Source organism: Mesoplodon densirostris, chromosome 3 (genome assembly GCF_025265405.1).
Source record: "Mesoplodon densirostris isolate mMesDen1 chromosome 3, mMesDen1 primary haplotype, whole genome shotgun sequence".
Classification (NCBI taxonomy): domain Eukaryota; kingdom Metazoa; phylum Chordata; class Mammalia; order Artiodactyla; family Ziphiidae; genus Mesoplodon; species Mesoplodon densirostris.
In genome coordinates this window covers 83,137,044-83,162,403 of record NC_082663.1, presented here as the reverse complement: position 1 = coordinate 83,162,403, position 25,360 = coordinate 83,137,044, and the positions used below count along the sequence as shown (strand labels likewise).

Here is a 25,360-nt window from a genome sequence, read left to right as displayed (position 1 = left end):
GTTTGTCATAGATGGCCTTTATTATGTTGAGGTAAGTTCCCTCTGTGGCTACTTTCTGGAGGGTTTTTATTATAAATGGATGTTGAATTTTCTCGAAAGCTTTTTCTGCATTTATTGAGATAATGTATGGTTTTTCTCCTTCAATTTGTTAATATGGTTTATCACATTGATTGATTTGCATATATTGAAGAATCCTTGCATTCCTAAGATAAAACCCACTTGATCATGGTGTGTGATCCTTTTAATGTGCTGTTGGATTCTGTTGGCTAGTATTTTGTTGAGGATTTATTCATCAGTGATATTGGCCTGTAGTTTTCTTTCTTTGTGACATTATTGTCTGGTTTTGGTATCAGGGCGATGGTGGCCTCCTAGAATGAATTTGGGAGTGTTCCTCCCTCTGCTATATTTTGGAAGAGTCTGAGAAGGATGGGTGTTAGCTCTTCTCTAAATGTTTGACAGACTTCACCTGTGAATCCATCTAGTCCTGGGCTTTGGTTTGTTGGAAGATTTTTAATCACATTTTCAATTTCAGTGCTTGTGAGTGGTCTGTTCATATTCTCTATTTCGTCCTGCTTCAGTCTCCGAAGTCTATGCATTTCTAAGAATTTGTCCATTTCTTCCAGGTTGTCCATTTTATTGGCACATAGTTGCTTGTAGCAATCTCTTGTGATCCTTTGTATTTCTGCAGTGTCAGTTGTTACTTCTTTTTCATTTCTAATCTATTGATTTGAGTCTTCTCCCATTTTTACTTGATGAGTCTGGCTAATGGTTTATCAGTTTTGCTTATCTTCTCAAGAACCAGCTTTTAGTTTTATTGATCTTTGCTATTGTTTTCTTCATTTCTTTTTCATTTTTTTCTGATCAGATCTTTATGATTTCTTCTGCTAACTTTGGAGGTTTTTTGTTTTCCTTTCTTTAATTAATTTAGGTGTAAGGGTAGGTTGTTTATTTGAGATGTTTCTTGTTTCCTGAGGTAGTATTGTATTGCTATAAACTTCCCTCTTAGAACTGCTTTTGCTGCATCCCATAGGTTTTGGGTCGTTGTGTTTTCATTGTCATTTTTTTTCTAGGTATTTTTTAGTTTCCTCTTTGATTTCTTCAGTGATCTCTTGGTTTTTTAGTAGTGTATTGTTTAGCCTCCATGTGTTTGTATTTTTTACACATTTTTTCCTATAATTGATATCTAGTCTCATAGAGTTGTGGTCAGAAAAGATCCTTGATAACCATATCAGTTTTCTTAAATTAACTAAGGCTTGATTTGTGACCCAAGATATGATCTATCCTGGAGAATGTTCCTTGAGCACTTGAGGAGAACGTGTATTCTGTTGTTCTTGAATGGAATGTCCAATAAATAACAGTTAAGTCCATCTTGTTTAGTGTAGTATTTAAAGCTTATGTTTTCTTATTTGGATGATCTGTCCATTGGTGAAAGTGTGGTTTTAATGTCCCCTGGTATGATTGTGTTACTGTCCACTTCCCCTTTTATGGCTGTTAGCATTTGCCTTTTGAATTGAGGTGCTCCTATGTTGGGGCCATAAATATTTACAACTGTTATATCTTATGCTTGGATTGATCCTGTGATCATTATGTAGCTTCCTTCTTTGTGTCTTGTAATAGACTTTATTTTAAAGTCTGTTTTGTCTGTTATGAGAATTGCTACTCCAGCTTTCTTGTGATTTACATGTGCCTGGAATATCTTTTTCCATCCCCTCACTTTCAGTCTGTATGTTTCCCTAGGTCTGAAGTGGGTCTCTTGTAGACAGCATATATATGGGTCTTGTTTTTGTATCTATTGAGCCAGTCTTGTCTTTTCCTTGTAGTATTTAATCCATTTACATTTAAGATACTTATCAATACATTTGTTCCTATGACAATTTTCTTAATTGTTTGGGGTTTGTTTTTGTAGGTGTTTTCCTTCTCTTGTGTTTCCTGCCTAGAGAAGTTCCTTTAGCATTTGTTGTAAAGTTGGTTTGGTGGTGCTGAATTCTCTTAGTTTTTGCTTGTCTATAAAGGTTTTAATTTCTCCATCAGAGGTGAATTAGATCCTTGCTGGGCAGAGTATTCTTGGCTGTAGGTTTTTCCCTTTCATCACTTTAAATATGTCCTGCCCCTCTCTCTGGCTTGCAGAGTTTCTGCTGAAAGATCAGCTGTTACCCGTATGGGGATTCCCTTGTATGTTATTTGTTGTTCTTCCCTTGTTGCTTTTAGTATTTTTTCTTTGTATTTAATTTTTTTATAGTTTGATTAATATATATCTTGACATGTTTCTCCTTGGGTTTATCCTGTATGGGACTCTCTGCGCTTCCTGGACTTGATTGACTATTTCCTTTCCCATATTAAGGAAGTTTTCAACTATAATCTGTTCAAATATTTTCTCACATCCTTTCTTTTTCTCTTATTCTTCTGGGACCTCTATAATTCAAATGTTGGTGCCTTTGATGTTGTCCCAGCCATCTCTGAGACTGTCCTCAATTCTTTTCTTTCTTTCTTCTTTATCCTGCTGTGTGGTAGTTATTTCCACTATTTTATCTTGCAGGTCACTTATCCATTCTTCTGCCTCAGTTGTTGTGCTATTGATGCCCTCTAGAGAACTTTTAATTTCATTTTTGGTGTTGTTCATCACTGTTTGTTTGCTCTTATTTCTTCTGGGTCCTTGTTAAATGTTTCTTGTATTTTCTAAATTCTTTTTCCAATATTTTGGATCATCTTTACACTCATTACTCTGAATTCTTTTTCAGGTAGACTGCCTATTTCCTCTTCATTTTTTGGTCTGGTGAGTTTTTACCATGCTCCTTCATCTGCTGTGTGTTTCTCTGTCTTCTCATTTTGCTTAACTTACTGTGTTTGGGGTCTCCTTTTTTCAAGCTGCAGGTTCATAGTTCCCATTGTTTTTGGTGTCTGCCCCCAGTGGCTAAGGTTGGTTCAGTGATTTGTGTAGGTTTCCTTGTGGAGGGGACTGGTGCCTGCGTTCTGTTGGATGTGGCTGGATCTTGTCTTTCTGGTGAGCAGGACTGTGTCCAGTGGTGTGTTTTGGGGTGTCTGTGACCTTGTTATGATTTTAGGCAGCCTTTCTGCTAATGGATGGGGTTGTGTTCCTGTCTTGCTAGTTGTTTGGCAGAGGGTTTCTAGCACTGTAGCTTGCTGGTCGTTGCGTGTAGCTGGGTCTTAGCTTTGAGATGGAGGTCTCTGGGAGAGCTCCTGCCTATTGATATTACATGGGTCAGGAGGTTTCCTGTGGACCAGTGCCCTGAACTCAGCTCTCCCACCTCAGAGGCACAGACCTGACAACCGGCCAGAGCACCAAGACCCAGTCAGCCACATGACTCAGAAGAAAAAGAAAAAAAGAAAGAAAGAATGAAAACAAATAAATAAATTAATTAAATAAAATACAGTTATTGAACTAAAAAAATTTTTTTTAAAGATTAAAAATATTTTTTAAGTTTTAAAAAAAGGTAAGAATACCACACAAAGAAGTATACACCCAGTCATAAAAAGTGAAAAAGGAAAAAAAAAATATCTATATATATAAACAAAAAGGAAGAGACTAACCAAATCAATAAACAAATGTACCAATGATAATAAACTAAATACTAAAGTAAGTTAAACATAAAACCAGAAACAAATTAGATGCAGAAAGCAAACCCCAAGTCTACAGTTACTCCGAAAGTCTACCTCCTCAATTTGGAATGATTCATTGTATCTTCAGGTACTGCAGAGATGCAGGGTACATCAAGTTGATTGTGGAGATTTAATCCGCTGCTCCTGAGGCTGCTGGGAGAGATTTCCCTTTATTTTCTTTGTTCGCACAGCTCCTGGGGTTTAGCTTTGGGTTTGGCCCCGCCTCTGCATGTAAGTCACCTGAGAGCGTCTCTGCTTTGCTCAGACAGGATGTGGTTAAAGGAACATCTGATTAGGGGGCTCTGGCTCACTGAGGTTGGGGTGGGGGAGGGATACGGATGCAGGGCGAGCCTGCAGTGGCAGAGGCCGGCGTGACGTTGCACCAGCCTGAGGCACACTGTGTGTTCTCCTGAGGAAGTTGTCCCTGGATCACGGGACCCTGGCAGTGGTCGACTGCACAGGCTCCCGGGAGTGGAGGTGTGGATAATGACCTGTGCTTGCACACAGGCTTCTTGGTGGCCGCAGCAGCAGCCTTAGCATCTCATTCCTGTCTCTGGTGTCCATGCTGATAGCCACGGATTGCGCCCGTTTCTGGAGTTCCTTTAGGCGGTGCTCTGAATCCTCTCTCCTCACGCACCCTGAAACAATGGTCTCTTGAATCTTAGGCAGCTCCAGACTTTTTCCTGGACTCCCTCCCGGCTAGCTGTGGCACACTATCCGCCTTCAGGCTGTGTTCACCCAGTCCTCTCCCTGGGGTCTGACCTCCGAAGCCTGAGCCTTAGCTCCCAGGCCCTGCCTGCTCCAGCGGGTGAGCAGAGAAGACTCTTGGGCTGGTGAGTGCTGGTCAGCACCAATCCTCTGTGCGGGAATCTCTCTGCTTTGCCCTCCGCACCCCTGTTGCTGCGCTCTTCTCTGTGGCTCCGAAGCTTCCCCCCCACCCCCCGTCTCTGCCTGCTTAGGGGCTTCCTAGTGTGTGGAACACTTTCCTCCTTCATGGCTCCCTCCCACTGGTGCAGGTCCCGTCCCTATTCTTTTGTCTCTGTTTATTCTTTTTCCTTTTGCCCTACCCAGGTACGTGGGGAGTTTCTTGCCTTTTGGGAAGTCTGAGGTCTTCTGCCAGCATTCAGTAGGTGCTCTGTAGGAGTTGTTCCACATGCAGATGTATTTCTGATGTATTTGTGGGGAGGAAGGTGATCTCTACGTGTTACTCCTCCGCCATGTTGAAGGTCTCTCTCCAAAAGTCTATTTTTAGATATAATTCATCACTGGTTGGATCTAGGTACTTAAAATGTTAGTGGAATACTTTCTAAATTTATCTCACACTTATACAATACCTGAGATGAGAGCTATTTGGAATCAATTTAGACACCTCATTATTGATTTTTATACAGTACTCATATTTTAATACTTTTTTAATACCTAAGTTTGTGAGGAAAAACCTTGACTTGCTACTTTCACTTGAACTGGAAACCTGTTCTTCATAGAAAGGATAAAAAGGTACTCTCTTCTATGCAATTGACAGGAATGTATTTTCTTAAGTTTGGAGCCAACTGAATTGATTATGTAATCAATAGTAAGAAAAATGACTTCAGAGCTGCTATTCCATAACCAAGGCATATTTTGGTTTTTGGTACCTGTCTTCCAATAATTTACTGCTTTGTATCTAGCAATTGACATGTATTTTGGAACATGTACTTTGGTCTTTTACTATTATATATTTGTGTGTGCTTTACTGGAGAATACATACATACACAGATATACCTTTTTTTACAAATCAGGAAGTACTACTAAAATGAACTGCACATATTTTCTAGACTAATTTTCTTGTTGCCATCGTTTTTTGCTACACTATCTATGCACCCCTTTGATGGTATGATTTCCTCTGGAAATCCCTGTGGAGACCCTAGGACCTCCTTTCAGGAATTCTTTTATGTCCTATCTCTGTGCAGAGGAAGAAAGACCTTCTATTAAATTAGGCACCTGTATGTGTATCATTTTAATTTTCTTCCTCTCTTTTGTAAAGTGGTGTCCGTTCTACCCCCTGCCTAACCTATTAACTCCTGCCTGGTTTTGGTTTAAGCCACAGCACAGAATACATGCACTAGAAACTTATTAGGGAGAATGACCTCAAACTCAGTACTGCTCAGTGTCTCAAAATCTTTTTGGAAATAAATAATATTTACAAAGTATTTCCTGAAAATCAAGTAGTCCATCCATTTTTCTTGCTCAGAGATTCTTAACTTTGGATAAGGGAGGATCTAAGAGCACCTTAAAATTGCACATAAATTCTATGCATATGAATTTTAATGGGCTGTCTGTTATTTTCACCAGGTATTCAAAATGGTCTATAACTAAGAATTGGTTAAGAATCATCTCAGTTTATATTTTCAAAGCTATAGTTGGATTAATACAAAAGACCAGAAGGCTACATCCTACATACCTGGACTTCAGTTTTTCAGAACTACTGCATCTGATTAATTATCCCTAAGTCAACTGTTAAAATTATATATATATTTTAAAAACAATAACATAAACATACCACTTTGTCTAGTGAAGGTATTTATCTTTTGTGTCCGTGTAAGCAATAAACGTGCTTCTTTGAGAAACTGGCCTATCTTCATATTTTGGAATCTATGCCTCAGAGAACCAGTTGTGTTTCCTCTGGCTTTACTATTATAGACAGTGTACTGCCAAATTAGAGGCTCAATGTTAGCTACTATACTCCAGGGCATGCATTTTTGTAACTCTTGAATTTATTCTGTTGTCTCTACCCTTATTTACCTTTGCCACAAATTCTTTACTTTTTTGATAAGCATTTTGTTGTACTATGTATTTTTATAGGTTGCCCTAAATCATTTCCAAAGCACTGAGTATACAAGTACAGATGAATAAATAAATAATAATAGTGACTGAGGCAGCACATAAATCTTTTTGTTTATTTCATATATTTTTTTCACATGGTCCACAGTTTTAAATTGCTTTCAGAAGTGGCTTCTTTTTTTTTTTTTTTTTTTTTTTTGTGGTACACGGGCCTCTCACCGCCATGGCCTCTCCCGCTGCGGAGCACAGGCCCCGGACGCACAGGCCCAGCGGCCATGGCTCATGGGTCCAGCCGCTCCGCGACACGCGGGATCCTCCTGGACCGGGGCACGAACCCGCGTCCCTCACATCGGCAGGTGGACCCCCAACCACTGCGCCACCAGGTAAGCCCAGAAATGGCTTCTTTAATAACATACTTTTTGGGGGAAAGGGGGGAGTGGGATGAATTTTGGGAGATTGGGATTGACATATTTATGCTACTATGTATAAAATGGATAACTAATGAGAACCTACTGTATAGCACAGGGAACTCTACTCAGTGCTCTGTGGTGACCTAAATGGGAAGGAAATCCAAAAAAGAGGGCATATATGTATATGTATGGCTGATTCACTTTGATGTACTGCAGAAACTAACACAACATTGTAAAGCAACTATACTCCAAAAAATTAATTAAAAAAACACATACTTTTGTAGTTTTTGTTGTAAATATTTATTATTAAAGTTTAAAACCTACTAATGTATCCTTAATAAAGTAAGAAGAGCTAAGGGGCCAACACTGAAAAATGAATCCGAAGTATTTTAACCTGAATGATAAAGCAGGGAAGCTCTTTTTTCCACCTTAAGGTATAAAAACATATTTTAGGCATCATTGCTTTAGGTAGATGTACTATTTTGCAGTCACTTGTTCAAAAGATCTAACAAAATTGAGTATATTTTCAGGACATGTCTACTCTGTCTTCTTATAAACATGAGTTTCTGCTTTGGGATGTATTTTAGTGCACAGTAGTGTACTTTTGTGTGTGTGTGTGTGTAACTAAGCTTTGTCTTTTAGTAAAATTGCAGTTATTTATATAGTCCCTGTTTTGCTTTCTTTTAAACTTTCATTTGTAAAAAGTTAGCAATGCATATTGCTTCTTTGTTGCTGTTTGTCAAAAATGGGTTGCTGACTACTGTATTATTGTATTGTGGTAGGGTGTACTGATGAATGGAAAACAAGTAAAAAAGGGAAATGATTTTTCTTCTTATGTCCTGAGTAGGACTCCCCAGTCTACAGTGCCATCTATAGAATTATCATTTGAACGTACATTTAGTGGATAAGGTAAAAGCCCAAGCCTAAGACATAGCATATCTAATAAGCAAACCCTAAAGATCAGCTGTAAACCATTTCTTCCCAGCTACATATTAATTGTGCTGTAATGGAAACACTGAGTGTTAGCTTAGAGAAAAGAATGGGAATCCTATTCCCATTATATAAAACTTTACCAGTGACAGGTTAGGTAAAATTTTTAAAGCAGCATAAAATACATATGTTTTAACCTCAACAAAAGGTACTACAACTCTCCTCTTTGGGTAGTCTGTATGCCCAAGCATATGCCATGTCCTCAGATAAGCTGAAGAGGTTTCCCTCATCATATGTCTTATCCCAATGTAGGCCTAGGCTAAGTTCTCTGCCTGGTACATGGTAAGTGCTCAGTAAATACTTATAATATTGAATATTTGACACTGTTAGGAAAAAGAAAGGCCATGCACAGTGAGCGTGTGACTCAGAAACAGCTGTCCGGGAAGAAAAATGAAGTGCCCAGGTTGCCAAAAACCAAGTCTGCTGGAATAAAAGGAAATATCTGTGTGGTAGCTCCTAGTGAAAGAGCTGATATGCATTGCTCCCTTTCACAGCATGGCTGATTTAGCACTGTGCTACAAGATGTGGTCATTGTTCTACTCAGCTTTTCCTAGAAGCATCAGAGCTTGGCTGACCCTTATAGAAGGAAAAGGAAATGTGAACATCACTTCCTTCACAAGTTTGCAGTGAACTGCTAAAGTATAAAGACTTCATTCACTCTTAATACACAAAGAGAAAAATTTGCGATAGTTTTTTTAAGGACTGCTAACATAGCCTGAGGGACAGACTCTATAAGTAGTCATCAAGTAGGCAGGGAAGTGGAACAAGGACACTTACGACTGAAGACTTAAGTTAGTTTGAGAGTGAAAATTTGAAGGAGGAGCTACGAGGAGCTACATTCTTTCTACCTTAGGAGAAACTAGGTGTTATTGTGTAAAGTAGTCTCTAAAATAAAATAAGAACTATAGAAGTATATATTTAGGTATATGGAATCAAATCAAAGAAGGCAAAGTATGCTTATATGTTCTTCTACTAACCCTCTTTCAGAGTGTTTTGCAATTAATCCCTTTGATTAATTTCTTCATGCCTCTGAATTACTACTTTACCTGTCAGGATTTGGCCTGAGAAGTAGAATCACTATGAGTGATGTAGAATAGGGATTTATCATAGAGGCTTTCACTTCACACAGTTGTTCCTGGTGCAGAAGTCTGTACAAGGCTGTCGCCTCTGCATCTTGTACCAGACCTCAGGTCTCAAAAGGTCAGGTAGTCCAACAGTCTGAGAGAAAAGCTGAATGTGTAGTAGGGAAGAACTGAGAAATTTGGAACCTAAGGAGACAAACTGCAGCCCATGAGCCCAAATGGAGACCCAGATCTGTCTTTTATTGCTTTCAAATCTATAGTGCACGTAACCTGTAAGATAAGCTGGTGCCATTTGCCATAGAACTGAATACAAATCTTAAAGTTCATGGTTAGCCTGAAGTTCTTCAATAATAGCATTTTATCAGCTTACTTCCACCCTCCCCACACACACTCTTCAACTCTCTACAGAGCATTAAAAAATGCCCTAAAAGCTTATTTAAAAGGCTACTAAATCTTCATCTGAAATTGATCCACAATTATCTACAAGAAGCAGAATCCTTTCTGAGGGTACTTTCAGACTAAATTGGTTTCCCAAGGGGATGATTCTCAATACAATGAAATGGAATCTTTCTCTTGCATTTTTAGGATCTGTGTGCAGCAGTGGTAACATTAAAAAAAAAGGGTCACTGGTCATATGAAAAAGATGACTCTCCATCCCTGCTTCTTCAGAATTCGTGCTATATTTTCTAGCTATTTCTACAAAGGCCATGTGTACCAGATTAATCTCTGACAAATGAAGACCATCCATTCATAGTCATCTGGAAGACCTGTGTTGCACTACTATGCTGTTCAGAAATTTAGTGCCAGCTAACACAATGACTGGTTGACCAATGTAGTTTTGATGTGCACAGTAGTAATACAGTTTTTATTCTCCCTCTAAGGAGGAATGTTGGAGGCTGGCTCTTTAAAAATAACCAGTTTAGAATGAAGCAGCCATATGGCTGATTACAATGATGCTTTTCATTTTAGTTCAGCTTTGATTAAGTTAGAATCTGATACTGCAGAACAAAGTTTAGGCATTTCAGTCTTAGCATTTCATGTTTGTATATAAATGTTGAAATTCTAAAGATAATATGAAGGATCAAGCATTATATACATTTAAAATTCTTGATATTTAAAAAGTGTTTCATATTTACATAATGCCTTACTATAGTACTTAAGGTTTTCATATTTATATAATGCCTTACTATACTATTTATAGTATAGTAAATGATTTGAAGTTTAGTGAGAAATTGAGGAAAAGAAATTAACATGTAAATATTATTCCTTAAGAAAGGAAGTTACAAGACAGTTTATCTAATGCAGGTGAAACTAGAATTAAGCAATATATATATAGATGTTCACAGTTTTAGGTTCAGTTCACATTAATAAGGACATTGAATAAAGAGATTCTTTGGTCACATAAAAGAACTGATTTTCACTCTCCTTTCTCGCTAAGAACCAGTGTTGTCTTTCGTAGTAATTTATTGTCTTTTCTTTGGTAATGTCTTCTCATAATATAAGAGATGTAGAAATCAAAAAAGAAGGGGGAAATCAAAGGAATATGAGATCTATGTACATTGCTGCAATGATTTTTAATTTGTTCAAATGTTTTTGTATGAAGCTTGCAAAAAACATTTTTCTAAACCATGAATGTCAGAATAAAGTGCATCAACTTGCTACAGTTAAGTTTTAGATAGAAAAAGTTGTTATCATTAATTTTAAAGTTTGTATTGAAAAGTTGACTTTTGAAAGCCATTGAATTATGTGCAAATCTTGGAATATAAATGTTATACTATTTTTGTGAGTGTCATAATATCACAATATTATGCCCATAGGTCTATCACATAGTATCAGGTGTTGATGTTGAATTACTCACTATATAATTTCATTTTTAGACATTGAACATAATTTAATTTTCTAATTAGTATTTTTATATGAAGCAGAAAAAATATGAGGGGATTAAGAAAAATTTGAAGAATTTTCAGTTACATTTAGAAAAATTTTCCCTGAAAGCTTTTCAGTAACTTTGGTACTCCAGGTATCAGGTTTGTCAGTTATGTTTGACACTGGAGGTTTATTTGAGGAGCCTATAGAGAATGGTAACCTTGACCCTCCCTGGGAAGCCCTAGTATGTCAGGCAACCTGTTAGCCTTAGCCTGTAAGTCAGTCAATCAGCCAGTCAGTCAACCAATTAATTTACATTTACTCGTTACAAGGTAGAACATTTTGGAACCTAAAAGAGAGCACAAACCATTCTGGGATACTGCACAATCTTAGGCAAAACAGTAGGCTATACTGTACACAGCACTAGGTCCAAAACTTAGTTCACAGGCAATCCATTTTATGATTTTTATCAAGTCTAGTTTTTGATCCATGGACTGTTTAATTAGCGTGTTGGCCTAAATAGCTCCTGTACCTTATAATTCTAGAATTCTATGATCTTTTCTTTATTTGTATCAATCCATAGAATAGTAATTCCCAACAATTTCCCACAGCTTTCTGGTGTACTATGAGCTCTTTTCATTGCAACAACTCAAACTGATATTGAATATCATTTCATTTTGTTAAGTCAACTTTACGAACTGTTTTTAGTGATGTCCATCAAGTAGATCATTAAGTCAAATGGTTGGTGGTATAGAATTGGGAACAACTTGCTACAAATAAAAAGTAACGTAGGATAATATTAATCCAGTGCTAAAGAAAGGTAACTTCCTTAAGAGGGTGGGTATTAGCCCTGTCATATTAAGATAGTAAACAATTATTAGAACAGCAGCACGATGCTAAGTGTGAAAATGTGCATGGTAGAATAACTGTGAATGGTTTTCTAAATAGATACTATGGCAACTTGTTATACTTTAGTAGTGATTACTTTATAATTATAATTGCCTTTCAAAAAATGTTGTATTGGGTCTTTTAAACTTTACCAAATAATTCAGGTGTTAATAAGGGTTTTTACAAATATAAGAATTTTAAGATTTACTATAGAAAGTTGGATAATGGAGCTGATACGTAGTAAATTCACCTCAGATTAGATGGAACTCTCTGAATCCAGTCTTAAAATTTAAAAAAAATGTATCTAGAGACAGACCATTTTAAGTCCTCTCTGGCTTAGTGCAGGATGCTTTTCTGAATTTACTGTAAATAGGAATTTTATAAAAAGGAAGGCATGTGTCTACATTTTGTTATGGTACTTAACTTTGAGGAATGTATACTCCAAGTTGCTATGGTGAATAAATATTCAACTTGCAGTCATATTCAAATTTTGAGATTATTTTCTTGATAATTAAATATTACCCTAACTTAAAAAATTCTTAAAACCAGAACTATTGTTTTTAAAAACATGTGAGGTTAATAATAAGTATGAAAAAATACCTTGACTCAGAAATGGAAAAATGAAAAGCATGGATCAAATTGCATAGCACCTCTTTGTTAGTTTGACATGAGGCCAGAAGCAAGAGTTTATACTAAAGGTTGTTTGTAAAATGCACCCTTTAGCGTTATTTGATATTTTCCCCAAGCAAATGTAATAATCCCTTCTGACAATTTTATAAAAATGGACTGTCATGCTTAATTGATGACGAACCACTTCATCTGCCACCTCCAGACATTCGCTGTAAGTTATTGATATGGGGTTCACAGCCTCTATCCATCAGATCTTTGACTGCATCTGTGTTATTAACCTTTGGGTTGATCTGAGAGTGGCATCACCCGATCAACTGGCTGTCATGTCAGCTTGGCAGCTGGGCTTCACATGTTCTCTTTCACTTTGTCTCCCAAGAGCATCTGAACAGATAGGGACAAAGCGATGTAGCCAACTAATTACCTTGTGATTTCTAGATTGTCCAACTTTTCTCCTGAGATAATGTCAGGAGGAAATAAAATCTAAAATATATGAGTACTTGATGCACTAGAAATATGAGTCAAAAGTCTTTGTGCCGTAGAGACCCAGGTTCTGATTTCAGCGCCAAATCTATGTGACTTTTTGTAAGTTACTTAACTTCTCTGGGCCTCATTGGAAATTATTTGGAGGCAGAGACAGTGAATTTTCCTCCAGGATTTATTCTCCTTGTATTAGTTTATAGACAAGTCCTACCTGTCGGGGACAGATCTATCTTTTGGAAGTGTTAAGGACAAAAGGATATAAAATAAATAAATGAATATGTTGCTAGTTTCCCCTCCCTCAGAGTCTTGGAGGAAGCACATGGGCTCTGAAAGTTATACCACCCTAACTTCACAGTAAATTTGCCTTGACCAATTCTGCCACATACACATAGGTTTTAGTAGGGCTTCTACTCTCCTAGCTAGAGACATTTCTTAACCTGCCTTATTCTTGAGTGAGATCATCTGACTCAGCTCTGGCTCACAGGAGAACACAAATGTTACATGCAACTTTCAGATTCTGTTCTTAAAATAACCCACTTACACTGCCCCCTCCGCCCCCCTTTTTTTTTTCCTTTTCCCACTGGCTGGAGAAAGCAGTACCAGAGCAATAGTTGGGCTTGGGAAATGGCACTATCTTGGACTCAAGAGATGGAAGCTCTACCTTGAATCTGGCAGAACCCTCTTGGGATAACACATTCTGGATCACCCTATATATCTAAGTATTCTTTAAAAAAGAAATAAAACTGTATCTTTTTTTTAAGTCAATGTATATTCGGGTCTCTTTGCTAAAGTAGCTTAGTTTAAATCCTAATAAATATAAACACCTACATTCTGGTATTTTTATGAGGGTTAAATTATATAAGCCATGTAAAATGCTTGCATGTGGTACTGTGCAAACACTCTCTTAGCAGATGGAATTTTTAAATTATCTAGTTTTGTTTGGACAGACAAGTAATCCTAAAATCAATAGAGAAGTTAAACGTCAGTGTCAATGGTTTTAAAAATCTCTATTTTTTTATCTTAATAATAAATGTTTCACTGGTTTAGCATTTACAGGGCAAAGGTACTGCCCAGTATCATTCCATCCCATCTTCATATTTATTATCCTTTATGGATATTTTGATGAGTTTATAATGTATATAAAGTTTATAGGACATGTAGTAGGTGCTCAACACATGTTAAAATAGTCTACTTCTTTCCTTTTATCACATTCTACATTAGATATAAAATATAATGGCTTTCAAGCTCACAAATATTCACCCATTAGCCTTCGTATTCGTTTGAGGAACTGCACCTTCTCCCCACGTTCTAACAATATGATAAAAGGGAACTGTTGGGATCTTGCCTCTTTCTTCATAGCCCTTAATGGACTTGTGAATATTTCCCTAGGATTTCTAAAATATTGGTAAGAGAGAGGCACTCTTTCCCTGTGGTTCTGCTATTTTGGAAATGTGAAAATTAAAGCTTTCTGTAGTTTTGTCTGCTGTCACACAGCAATAGTTGTGGTAATAATTGATTTACTTGTTCTAAATGCGCAAGACAAGTTTCACTCTAGCTTTTCTTGTAATTCGAGTCCATGAAACAAAATATTTCTCCTTGATTAAGGTGAATTAAGGTGGGTTTCTTTCACTTGCTTATTCCCTGAATAATGAGGAGCCTCTTTGCTTCAGTGCAGTGTCTCCCATGGGCTGTTGCTGGAACAAAGATCACTATGCCTGAATTCTCTGCCAGATTAAGTCAGCAAGTGCCCTGCCTTATACAAAGAGAGTTGTTCTCTAGGACACAATCCTACCCTCAAGGGGTCTACCATAGAGAAGAAATGATATGAACAAAATAAATAGCTAAATAACAATACAAGCTTTAAGTAACTGTGAAAAGCAATAATAAAAAGAGATAAGAAAATGTAGCGCAGTGTTATCACAAATATAATTTCCTGTGGAAGTTGAGGTTCAGGGCAATAAGCAAAGCAAAGCATATCATAAATCATTAAGAGAATATTTGTTTAAAACTTCTGTGAGATAGTACCTGCAGGCATGCCTTCCCTTTTTCTGCAGCCTGAATAAGGTAAATAGAATTAGGTCAGCAGCCATGTAACAGAGCAGGACCCTATGGGGTCTTCCCGGGGCAGGCCCTTCCCCCATATCCTCTGCTTTAGCTCCTCTCTGTTACCTAGATAACAGTATTTCCTGAGTCCTTTTACAGATGTGAAAATCCCCCACCAAATGGAAGATGTTAACTACTTGATGACCAGGTGCACATAGCCCCAGGCCTCCTGGAGCCTAAGGACTGATACTGTTAACCCCCGTGACACAGATGGCCCTGCAATAACCCTTTCTCTGCTCCAAACAAGGACGTTTTGGTTTGTTTGGCCTCACTGTGTATCAGGCACATGAATTTGTGCTAACAGCAAAACCATAAAATCTGAAAAGATATGAAGCCTCTAAAGGCTTTTCTCCCCCACTCCCCACCACCCTCTTCACTCCTCCCCTCCCTGAGTATACTGCGTTCTTTAGCTCTCCCTTAAGAGCTAAGCTCTCTCCTTTTCCTCGCTAAGGCTGTGCAAGTCTACGCACTGGCCCAGCAGGATGTAGCACTATGTGCATCCCCAGAAGCATAAAGGTTCTAGAGTTTATTGAATTAACTGTGCTACATAGTATTCAGTGAAATATAATTAAGCCTCACATTTTCTCTAACTCCTTGGTTGTAGTTTTTATTTATCGTTCCAGGCCTTACTGGGAGTGCTGGGGAAATTCTCCTGAACCACAATACATTTGTTTGGGTATTTGTTTGCATATCTGCTCAAAGCCTTTCCACAAGTTCTGAATATTTTCCCTATAAGTCAGCTGCTCACTGAGTTTCCCTCATGGGTCACATCTGTAACACCCACTTCTTTTATTCTCTTATAAATGAACTGGTCATCCAAACCACGTTATCGACTGACTTAGAATGTTTATCACCATGATCACATTGATTAATTTGCTAACCTTGGGGATTAAGTTGTCTTGACTATTAACAGTGGTTTGAAAAAGCAAAATTTGCCACTTCCTTTGGTTGTTACTATGTAGACTGCTTGCCATATGGCCTGGGCACACATGACCTAGTTAGAGAGGCAGAGCTACGTGTTGGCAAAATAATCGGAGGCCTTGGAGCAGGGACTGTTTACTTAGACTGACGTGGGTTAAGCTAGGCCCTACCATTTACTAGCTGTATCGCCCTAATCAAGTTACTTACTATCTTTAATTTCTTTAAGTTTCACCAGTTGTAAGACTAGCAAACACAACTTACAGACTTGTGAAACTTAAGAATGACAACATTCATAAAATATTTACCAGGTCTATAGTGAGCACTCAATAAATAGTAAGCATTAGTTGTGATTGAGATGACAGTGAATATGAATAAGCAACAAGTAAATGTATAAATATGATTCTGTGATACTTTTTATATTGTAAAATTAATTTAGCAAGTTAAAGGAACCATTTGGAGGCTTAGTTTGAAAGCTTAGTATTCCTCTAAAGAAAAAAAAATGAGGACAAGATTCATCCTTAGATAATATTAAACTAAAGTTATTCTAAAATTTAATCCAATAAACAATTACTGGGTTTGGAATAAAGTCATTCTAAAATTTAATCCTGTAAACAGTTATTGGGTGTTGTCTTTGTGCCAGGAAATATGCAAGCATCAGTAATACAAAATTAAGTATAGTTTAGTGATATAAGCATACTGATTGAGCATGTCCATGAGATAACCTGAATGTAAAAGTGAAACAGATAGTTGTTCAGACATGAAATAAGTGTGTGATATTTTCTAGGCTGCATAACTGTTTATTTCATTTATACCTTCATATTTTACTAGTTGTGGTTTTTCAACATATAATTGAATTTCTACAATAGGAAAGAAGAAGCATTTTAATTTCCATCAAGATTTAGTATATGTATTTTTCACTGCAACATCCATGCTCTTACTATTAAACTACGATAAATAATGTGTCGAATTTATTGTTTGATCATGATTGCTTACCTACCCAAAATAAAAATTGGAAGAAATTTACTTGTGTATAGATAATTAATCATGCTCAATTGTCTAAAAATAACATCTATATGGATAACTGATTATGGTACTTTTGTTCCTCACTTATTTTCTCATCCTATAAATTTTTATCTTCAACTATTCAGTTATTGGGAGATAACATTTTGTGATTTAAAAAAGGCAGCTAATTTTATGTAAATGTTCTGGTTCTTGATATGTAAAGATGTAAGGACAAATACAAATATAAAATAAAAGGTTTGATTCTCCCTGTGAAAAATAAGGGAAGAGATGTCCTACCCTCCCTTTTCTCAGATATTTGCTTTAGAAAATTTATAATTGTAAATACTTTCTCAGTCTCTTTGAAATGTATGTAAACCTTTTTAAAGTTAAATAAGTCTTTTGTCAGTTTTACAATTCTGGAATATCTTTCTGTAGGACCTAGGAACCATACTTTTGAAACATAATCATCAAGGAAGGTAGCACCCACATTTCCCAGTTTCTGTGAGAGCCCAACCATGACCAAGTTGCAAAACTACCACCTGCCATAGAGGTAAGAATTTAATTTGCTTTTGGGTAAATCCAGTTAACGAATATAATGGATCATCTCAGGTGAATTTAGAATGAACTATGTGTGACAATAGTGCTGTCAAGTCCTCTTACTTGAACAATAGTTATTGTTTACCTTGGGAGCATGTATGGAATGGGTTGTGTCTGCTTGGCTGTATAAAAGGGTGAGATTTCTTTCTGCCTTTGAAATCTCTTAGTGAGTTACCTGTAAGGCTCATCATGTTCTGGCTTAATACTCATTCAAAAATAAAATTATTTTCTCTCACTTCTGCCTTCGTGAAGCCATTTTTCTAGCTCAGCAGAAGATTTTTTAAAAATTATATTTCCCTAACAAAGGTGAATACAAATATTCGCTCATTAAACCATTCATAGTTTTTAAAATGTTATTTAAGCACTGCTCAACAACTATTTAAAAATAAATAAAAATCTGTATACGTGCACATATGTATTAGGTTGAATCATTTGATAATGTTGTTTTGCAAGTGAAAAACAGTAGAATATCAGCAGTTTCATGTGTTATAACCTAAATTATATGCATTTAGTGAAATGTGTGGAAGAATCTACAGCTGTTAATATCAGCTAATTAGTTGGGGAGAGGTTATTACATTTTCTTTTATGTATCTATCCTCATATTTTTTGACTTATTGCAATAAGGTTGTATTATTGTTTTTCTTGGTTTACAAAGTAAATTGATTTTTAAAAAGATGCTAATTGCACTTGCAACATAAACGTCATTAATCAAGGCAGGGACAGTTCCCCTTTTACATTTTCTTTTAATGTCCAGCTCCTAATGTAGTGCTACATAAATATTTGTAAAAGGAAAAAAAATGAAAAAAAATGTGTGAATGAATGAATGACCATAGCCAGAGAAGATTTTTGAGGGAATAGTGAAGACTTAAAGAAGCTATACTGAAATCGTTGACAGGTGTTTGGGGGTAAAAAACAAAAAAAACAAAAAAAACCAGAGGCCGTATATAAATAAATAAATACCTTTTTGGAAAAGTTTTGCCAATAATAGACTCGGTAAAGTGACTTACATTGTTCAAAAGAGATCCTTTTGTAGTTGTGAGTTCTCAGAGCATATTTGCATGCTTATTAACATCATTGTTGGTGGCAAAGAGGTTGAAGATAGAGAAGGAGACAGGATAACTAAAAGCTAGAGATCACTGAGAAAGCAGGAGGAGGTACTGGTCTTAATTTGGTTCATACAGAGTTCTTCCATTATTCCAAAAAAGAAGAAAAGGTTGCAGAGGCAGGTCTATTTGTGCATCTGTTGGAAGATTGGGAGGATCTTGGCTGATGATGACTTTTCTGTCTCTGCGAGGCCTGGAAATGAGATATGATGCATCTGTTTTTCATGTTGCTATTGCTCTTTCTGAGTCCAATATCTGTACAAACAGAAGTGGTACCTTACATGCTTTCAAAGCTACAAGTTTTAGTGATCATTTGCATGCCCAGCTACTAATTCTGAAGAATGGTCATTGTGCCTGAGTGCCTAGGACAGATGGTTTTTCATCTTTAGTTACATATTGCCAAATAAACTTTCCCCCTATGGACAACCATGGAGTTGATCACAGATCATCAGCCCATTTTCTCCTTTCCTCTTGGTGAGTTCCTATTTGGGGTCCTTGGTTCCTTTCTTCAGTCAGGACTACCAAAGGACTTGAAAAGAAGGGAATGAATTCTGGATCCCTTTTCTTCCAGAGACTCTGTATTAATTGGGGTTCAGTCAGGAAACCAGAAGTAACTCCAGGTATTTCAACCAACAAATGGCTTAATAGAGGGGATTAAAAAGTATTAGAAGGTCTGGGATAGAAAAGATTAGGGAAGCCACTCTACCATTGAGGAAATCAGGAAATGATCAAATTATAGGAAACCACTGCCATTGATTTCACTGCCCACTGTACTGAAGCAGGTGAATCTTTGGAGGACACTGGGAAGTTGCTGGAAAACCCTTGATGCTGAAGGCTTAGTAATTGTCAGCCACAGCCATGAGAATAATAATTGCTTTTGCTTTTTGCTTTTCTTTCAGATTTACTCTAGCTCCTCTCATTGGCAGAATCTAATCTAGGGCCATAATGACAGTAATTCTTGAAAATGCAGTTCCCAGGCTTCCAGCTCCTATGATAAAAGGAAAACATAGAAGGGGAAAAATGTGCTGAGTGGCCCACACAATTCCACACAATCCAGTACATTCCTCAGCCAAATTACCTACATCCTTTCCCAGGGAACAGTTCCCACTTGACCTACAGTAAGAGGTGCTGAATATGTGTTCTTGCTTATTTGGGTGAGACCCTAGTAGAAACTGATGCCAAAAATTGATAACCTTAGAAAGTTGAAGCTAGTCAAGCATTAAAGGGCTGGGTTGATTTGCCTCTAGCTGCCATTATCACAACTCTCTTAGCAGTAGCCCCAAGGGCATAGCAAATTAGTGTAGGAATCATTTGTAGGGCTGCCAAGCAGAAGCTCAGTAATATTTCTATGCTTCCTCTAACTCCCACCCAGTTGTTTGAAAACCGAAATGGGGAAAAGGAAGTACCACTTTCAAAGGATCACTAAACAGTTGCATTCAGAATAAGTTATACTTCTCAATCTATGAAGGTAACTCTGTTGCTTGTAATAATTTAATAAAGACAATTTATAAGAAAGTTTGAGATAAAAAATTTATAGATGAGATTGCTTTGAAGATTAACTTAAAGCAACCTTATGAACTAACATTGGTAAAGAAAGTAGAAATTTAAGAAAATATGAGCAGGATGCAAAGACTAAAATTACAGTATATTCACTTAAGTTGTTATACTGAGTAGTACGCAAGGAACCATTACAGTTAAACTTAGTAATAAAATTTGGAAATGAGAATATCATAATAAAATCAGAGAGTTTTATGAAACCATGATCAGCCCCTTCAGTTTTATGAAATGTCAAGAGTTTTTTATTTCTGGATTTAAATCTGAATGTCTTAGATAGCCTGCTACTTATTTCTTCCACAAGAATATTGGCAAGCATATCAAACAACTATCTTGCTTTGTAGAAGCCTCATTTTATTTCTGTTTAGGGAAAAGTTCAGATTCTGGGAGGAAGATAGTGGTCATAACAGGACCGTTAGATGCTTAAATTGAGGCTGATGGAAAAAGAAATGGAAGACTTAAAACATATTCTTCAGTTTTAGGAGAAACTGAAATTTGAGGCCATGCTTGGCAATGCTTGAATTTCAGTCTTAGTTAAATACACAGTTTAAGACCTCTGAAATACAACACATACAGCTTTTAAAACATGGGAATGGCAAAATAAAAGTCCCTTATTTCTCACTTCTTTTATTCTCACAGTTGAATAAATTTTCCTTTTTTTTGGTACTCTGCAGTCTAAGACATGTGAAAATTTGGTTTTTAATAAAGCATCATTTATTAAACACTGAGGATTTAAAAAGTACCTTCTCAAACACTGAGAGTTTCTTTATTGTTAATTATTCTAAAATCTTCTCCCAGAGATTTTATAATTTAAAATTGAGAGTAATTTAACCTGATGTATATGTGATGTGATATATATGATGTATATGATAATATATATCACACGTATGTATGCACTGCCCATTCTATTTAAAAACATTTAGCAGTAGTAATTACTATTTTAATTTAGTTGCTTTAGTAAAATATTTTAATTTTGTGCAAAATGCGTAAATCAAAAGGAAATTCGTACTATTTTTTCTCTCACATGACCATAAAAAGACAAGCTGCTCAACCCAGAAGAGTATTTCTAGTTTCACCTAGTGATGGTATATATTTCTTCCAATAAAACTATGTAGAATTAAATAAGTTTTGACTGATAGATTAGAAAATCTAAGTTAAAAAATTGAAATTAAATATTAAAATTTTGTAAGATAGTGAAGCTTAAGAGTTCTTTGCCAAGTGAAATGAACACAGCATTGAACAGTGTTTGAACATCTCATGGTTCAACAAAAGTTGAGGAGGCTAATCTGGCTAGAGGAATGGGCTGTCTCATTGGAGAGAATAGTGATTAAAATATTCAGATGTGTGAAGGCTTCCATATTGATCTTTATTTCTTTCAAGGCTTTATATCATTTGCTATTTGTGCCCTACACTTAGTACTTGTCTTAACTTATCCTCTGATTTATATATTATTTTACATGAAATCTCTACCTTAAATAAACTCTTATAGGCCATGAGCCATATTTCATGCTTCTTTGTAGTTCTCAATTGTGCATGGCACAGTGCATATTATAGGCATGCAATAAACATTGCAACTGGCATGGTTGATGATGGTGATGTGATTATGCTGGATAGGTAGATTAAAACATGATTGGGGGATTGCTTGAATGCCAATCTGATAACATTAGATACAATTTTTTACCTAAGGGTAGAAAAGAATTATGGAAGATTTAGGTGATGAAGTCAAAATTTTAAGGAAGAATCTATAGTCGCATATATAATGAAATCAAGGTCAGTGGGGTAAAGAAAATCTATTGACAGGAAATCCAGTTTAAAAATGTAGATTAGTTGCCTGAGGAAGAAGAAAATTAGCAATTCAGGCTTTTTAGAAAATCATAAATGAATTAATAAGAACTTGAACCTCAGTGACATTCGTGACAATGAAAATAATGCAGTGAATGATGTGAATTGTGACTCCTGACGTGAAATCAGCGTGTTTATATGATCAGAATCCCCCAATCCCTAATATATCAGTGCTACTGTCACCTTTGCTATATTGCAAAGAATGTAGAATATGTGTGTAGGACTGCCTCCTAGTCACTAATGGCTATCTCACCCTCAAATGTAGCGTAATGGGTTGGAATATATGTGGTGTGCAAATACATATTCTTTTGTCCTTTAAGCTAGAGAGTGAAATGTATTGAACAAACTGTTCTATAACACTTTTATGTTAGGCTTGCAACCTTGGGATCTTAGCACACTTTGTGTTACCACTCTGGCTATGATAGATATAAGAAGAGACTAGAGGGGGAAAGAAGAATGGCTCCATTTCCCTATGGCCAATTGCTAGAGCCAGCCTAAGATTCTGCTTGTTCCCTCTTTTGCACCCAGATTGTTTCTAATCCTTTTTGCATTTCAAGTGAAACATCAACTCCTAGTATGGAGGCATTACCAAGGTCAATGTGATCACCTCAGTCACTGAAGAGGAGAAAAAATCTCAAAAAGAGGCAAACAGATAAAAGATTCAAAGAGAGAACAAAGGAGTAAGAATTTTTACCATATTCAAACTCCATTTGCAATCTTTTTATTCTTCATACCCAAATTTTGCCATTTATTATTGAATCTTAACTGTGTTTCTCTGGTGCCTCCATTTTGCCCTTGATAGGGTGTAGGCTGTGAGAATGGAAAAGGGATCTAAATCCCATGTATTATGTAGTTTCTTATGTCTTATTCTCTCATATACAAAAACACAATTTTTTGCACACTACTTATAATACTTGATACAATTTTAAAAATTAAGTAACTTTTAAAACTTTGGCAATTTTATTTCAAAAGTTGATTTCATATCACAAATGATGGGTTCAGGACATACTACCCCAAAATATGACACCTTAGTATACTGAATATTTTAAGTTGAAGGAGTTTGAAAGAAACAGCAGAAGCAGAAAGGTCTCTTTAGCTTTCCCCTGCCCTTCTCCCCTGAAACAGGTGGCAAAATCCTCATGTGAGAGGTGTCCTCCCTGTATCCCAGAAGAAAGGAGCACCCTTATCTCCGAAGACAAAGGGATGCCAAAAAGAATTCAAACAGGCCTTGCTAAGTTTTCCCCAGTTTACTACATTTACTTCATACCCTCTGACCTATCATATTTCTACATGACTGCCCACTCTTCATCAACTTAGCATAAAAATACTGAGGTCTGTTTCTTTGAGTCTCCATTTCCTAATGTAGACTTCCATGTCAAATAAAACTTATATTAAATAAATCTGTATTCTTTTCTTCTATTAATATGTCTTTGTCAATTTAATTTTCAAGCCCAGGTAGAGACCCTAATGGGGGTTGAGGAGAACTTTTTCCTCCCCTACACTACCATAAAAAATATACTTAGCATAAAAGAGAGCAACAATAAAAATGTATAAATTAAATAGTATCTCTGTAATAACCTGAAATAATTTTGTGGATCTCTAGAGGTACATGCACCACACTTTGGGGAGCAATGCATTAGAGGCTAGAATTCATCATGAAGGAGTTTCAAAGGCAGAATTATCAAGGTATTTGGTGATTGATTCTGGGTAAGGAGGGCACAGTTGGCACAAATAATAATTAACTGTAATATTTGAGTAATAACAATGAAAAAAGTGAAAATACCAAGCATATCATTAAAGATTATAAACTGGTATTTGTGCAAACAGCAAGGAAGGAGATATAGGTTTAGAATTCATTGTCCTCTGATTGATATTTGATGATCCAAGAAAGGATGTTCTAGTTCTCCTTCACAGAAAAAATGAAGAAAGAAACAACATATAAACATTTCAAAATGGCATATATGCATTCCTGTAAAACTTCACATTCTGCAGAACTGTACCCTGCAAATAAGGCTTACATGAAAGATAAGACTGGGTCAAACCTGTCAAACTCTTCGCAACGTTGTAACCAGAGCACTAGCATAAACAGAAACAATCCTAATTTTAAAAGACATTGACAGGTTTTTAAAAAGGCAAATTCCTAATAAATAAATTATACTGTAAAAATAAGATTTTTAAAAGAAACCAAAAAAGGGAAAGTAGCTTGATGGAAGGTATATAGAGAAGAGTGTGGAGTTACATGATGGGAAGAAGTTGGTAATAAAGACAAAGCAAGTGGCCAAACTGAGCCAAGACACAGAATGTGTGATGATAAACACTCCCCAGTGTCTTGCTGTCACTTAGCCCCTTGTGGTAGGCAGAATAATGGACCCTCAAGGATGTCCATGTCTTAATCCCTAGAACCTGTAGATGTATTACTTCACATGGCAAAGGGAAGTTCTTACGTGTAAAGACTTTGAGATTGGGAGATCATCCTGGATTATTTGGGTGGCCCCAGTCTAATGACACAGGTTCTTAAAAGCAGAGAAACTTTCCTGGCTGTGGACAGAGGCACATGTGAATATGAAGAATGGTCAGAGAGATACAACATTGCTGGTTGTGGAGATGGAGTAAGGGGACTCAGAGCAAGAAATGTGGGCAGCCTCTAGAAACTGGAAAAGGCAAGAAAACAGATTCTCCTCTAGAGCCTCCAGAAAGGAATGCAGCTCTGCAGACACCTTAATCTTAGCCTAGTGAGATACAAGATCCCTGTCAGATTACTGTTGCTGCTAGCACTACTACTACCACTACTACTACCACTACTATAGATCTGTTAAGACAATAAATCAGATAAGATACAGATTGTCCAGTTAAGTTTGAATTTCAAATAAGTGATAATTTTTGTTTTAATATAAGTGTATCTCATACAGTATTTGGAACATATTTATACTAAAAAGTTATCCATCATTTATCTAAAATTCAAATCTACATAGGCATCCTGTATTTTTATTTGCTCAATCTGTCAACCCTACTTGTTCTAAAAACTCTTAAATTTAAGACACTTTTAATATTAATATATTTGAAAACAGAAGGAATCTTTCAACTTAGGTATTTGATGTGTTTCACTGTACTTTTCAAAAAACCTCATTAAATTTATGGTGTATCTTACAATGTATGGCATCTTAAAATCATGGAAATACGTATGAACTTTTCTTGAAAAACGTCACCTCTTTTTTTTAATATTCCATATGTTTAACGTTTGTGTCTAATTGGTTAATTGATTTTTACATTTAATTGTTTGAGAGTACATTTGTGTCTATTTTTTATGAACTACTTCTGGGATATTTAAATTTAATCCATGATAGCAGAAAATATTAAGCAAAAAATTTCATCCTGTGATATTCTAAGATATGAGGGTAAGACAGTATTTGTGTTTGTGTGAGGCAGCTGCTATTTGCAAAGTAAATGAACAGCG

At 36.3% G+C, this 25,360-nt stretch overlaps 1 long non-coding RNA gene across 1 annotated transcript in view; it reads left to right on the top strand.

Annotated features, from left to right (window-relative positions):
- Nucleotides 1–17,330, top strand: part of LOC132486022 (uncharacterized) — a 52,332-nt gene extending 35,002 nt beyond the window's left edge. The window contains exon 3 of the long non-coding RNA XR_009531432.1: nucleotides 17,246–17,330. This is a non-coding gene — a long non-coding RNA (uncharacterized LOC132486022). The remainder of the gene's footprint in view (nucleotides 1–17,245) is intronic.
- Nucleotides 17,331–25,360: the final 8,030 nt, after the last annotated feature.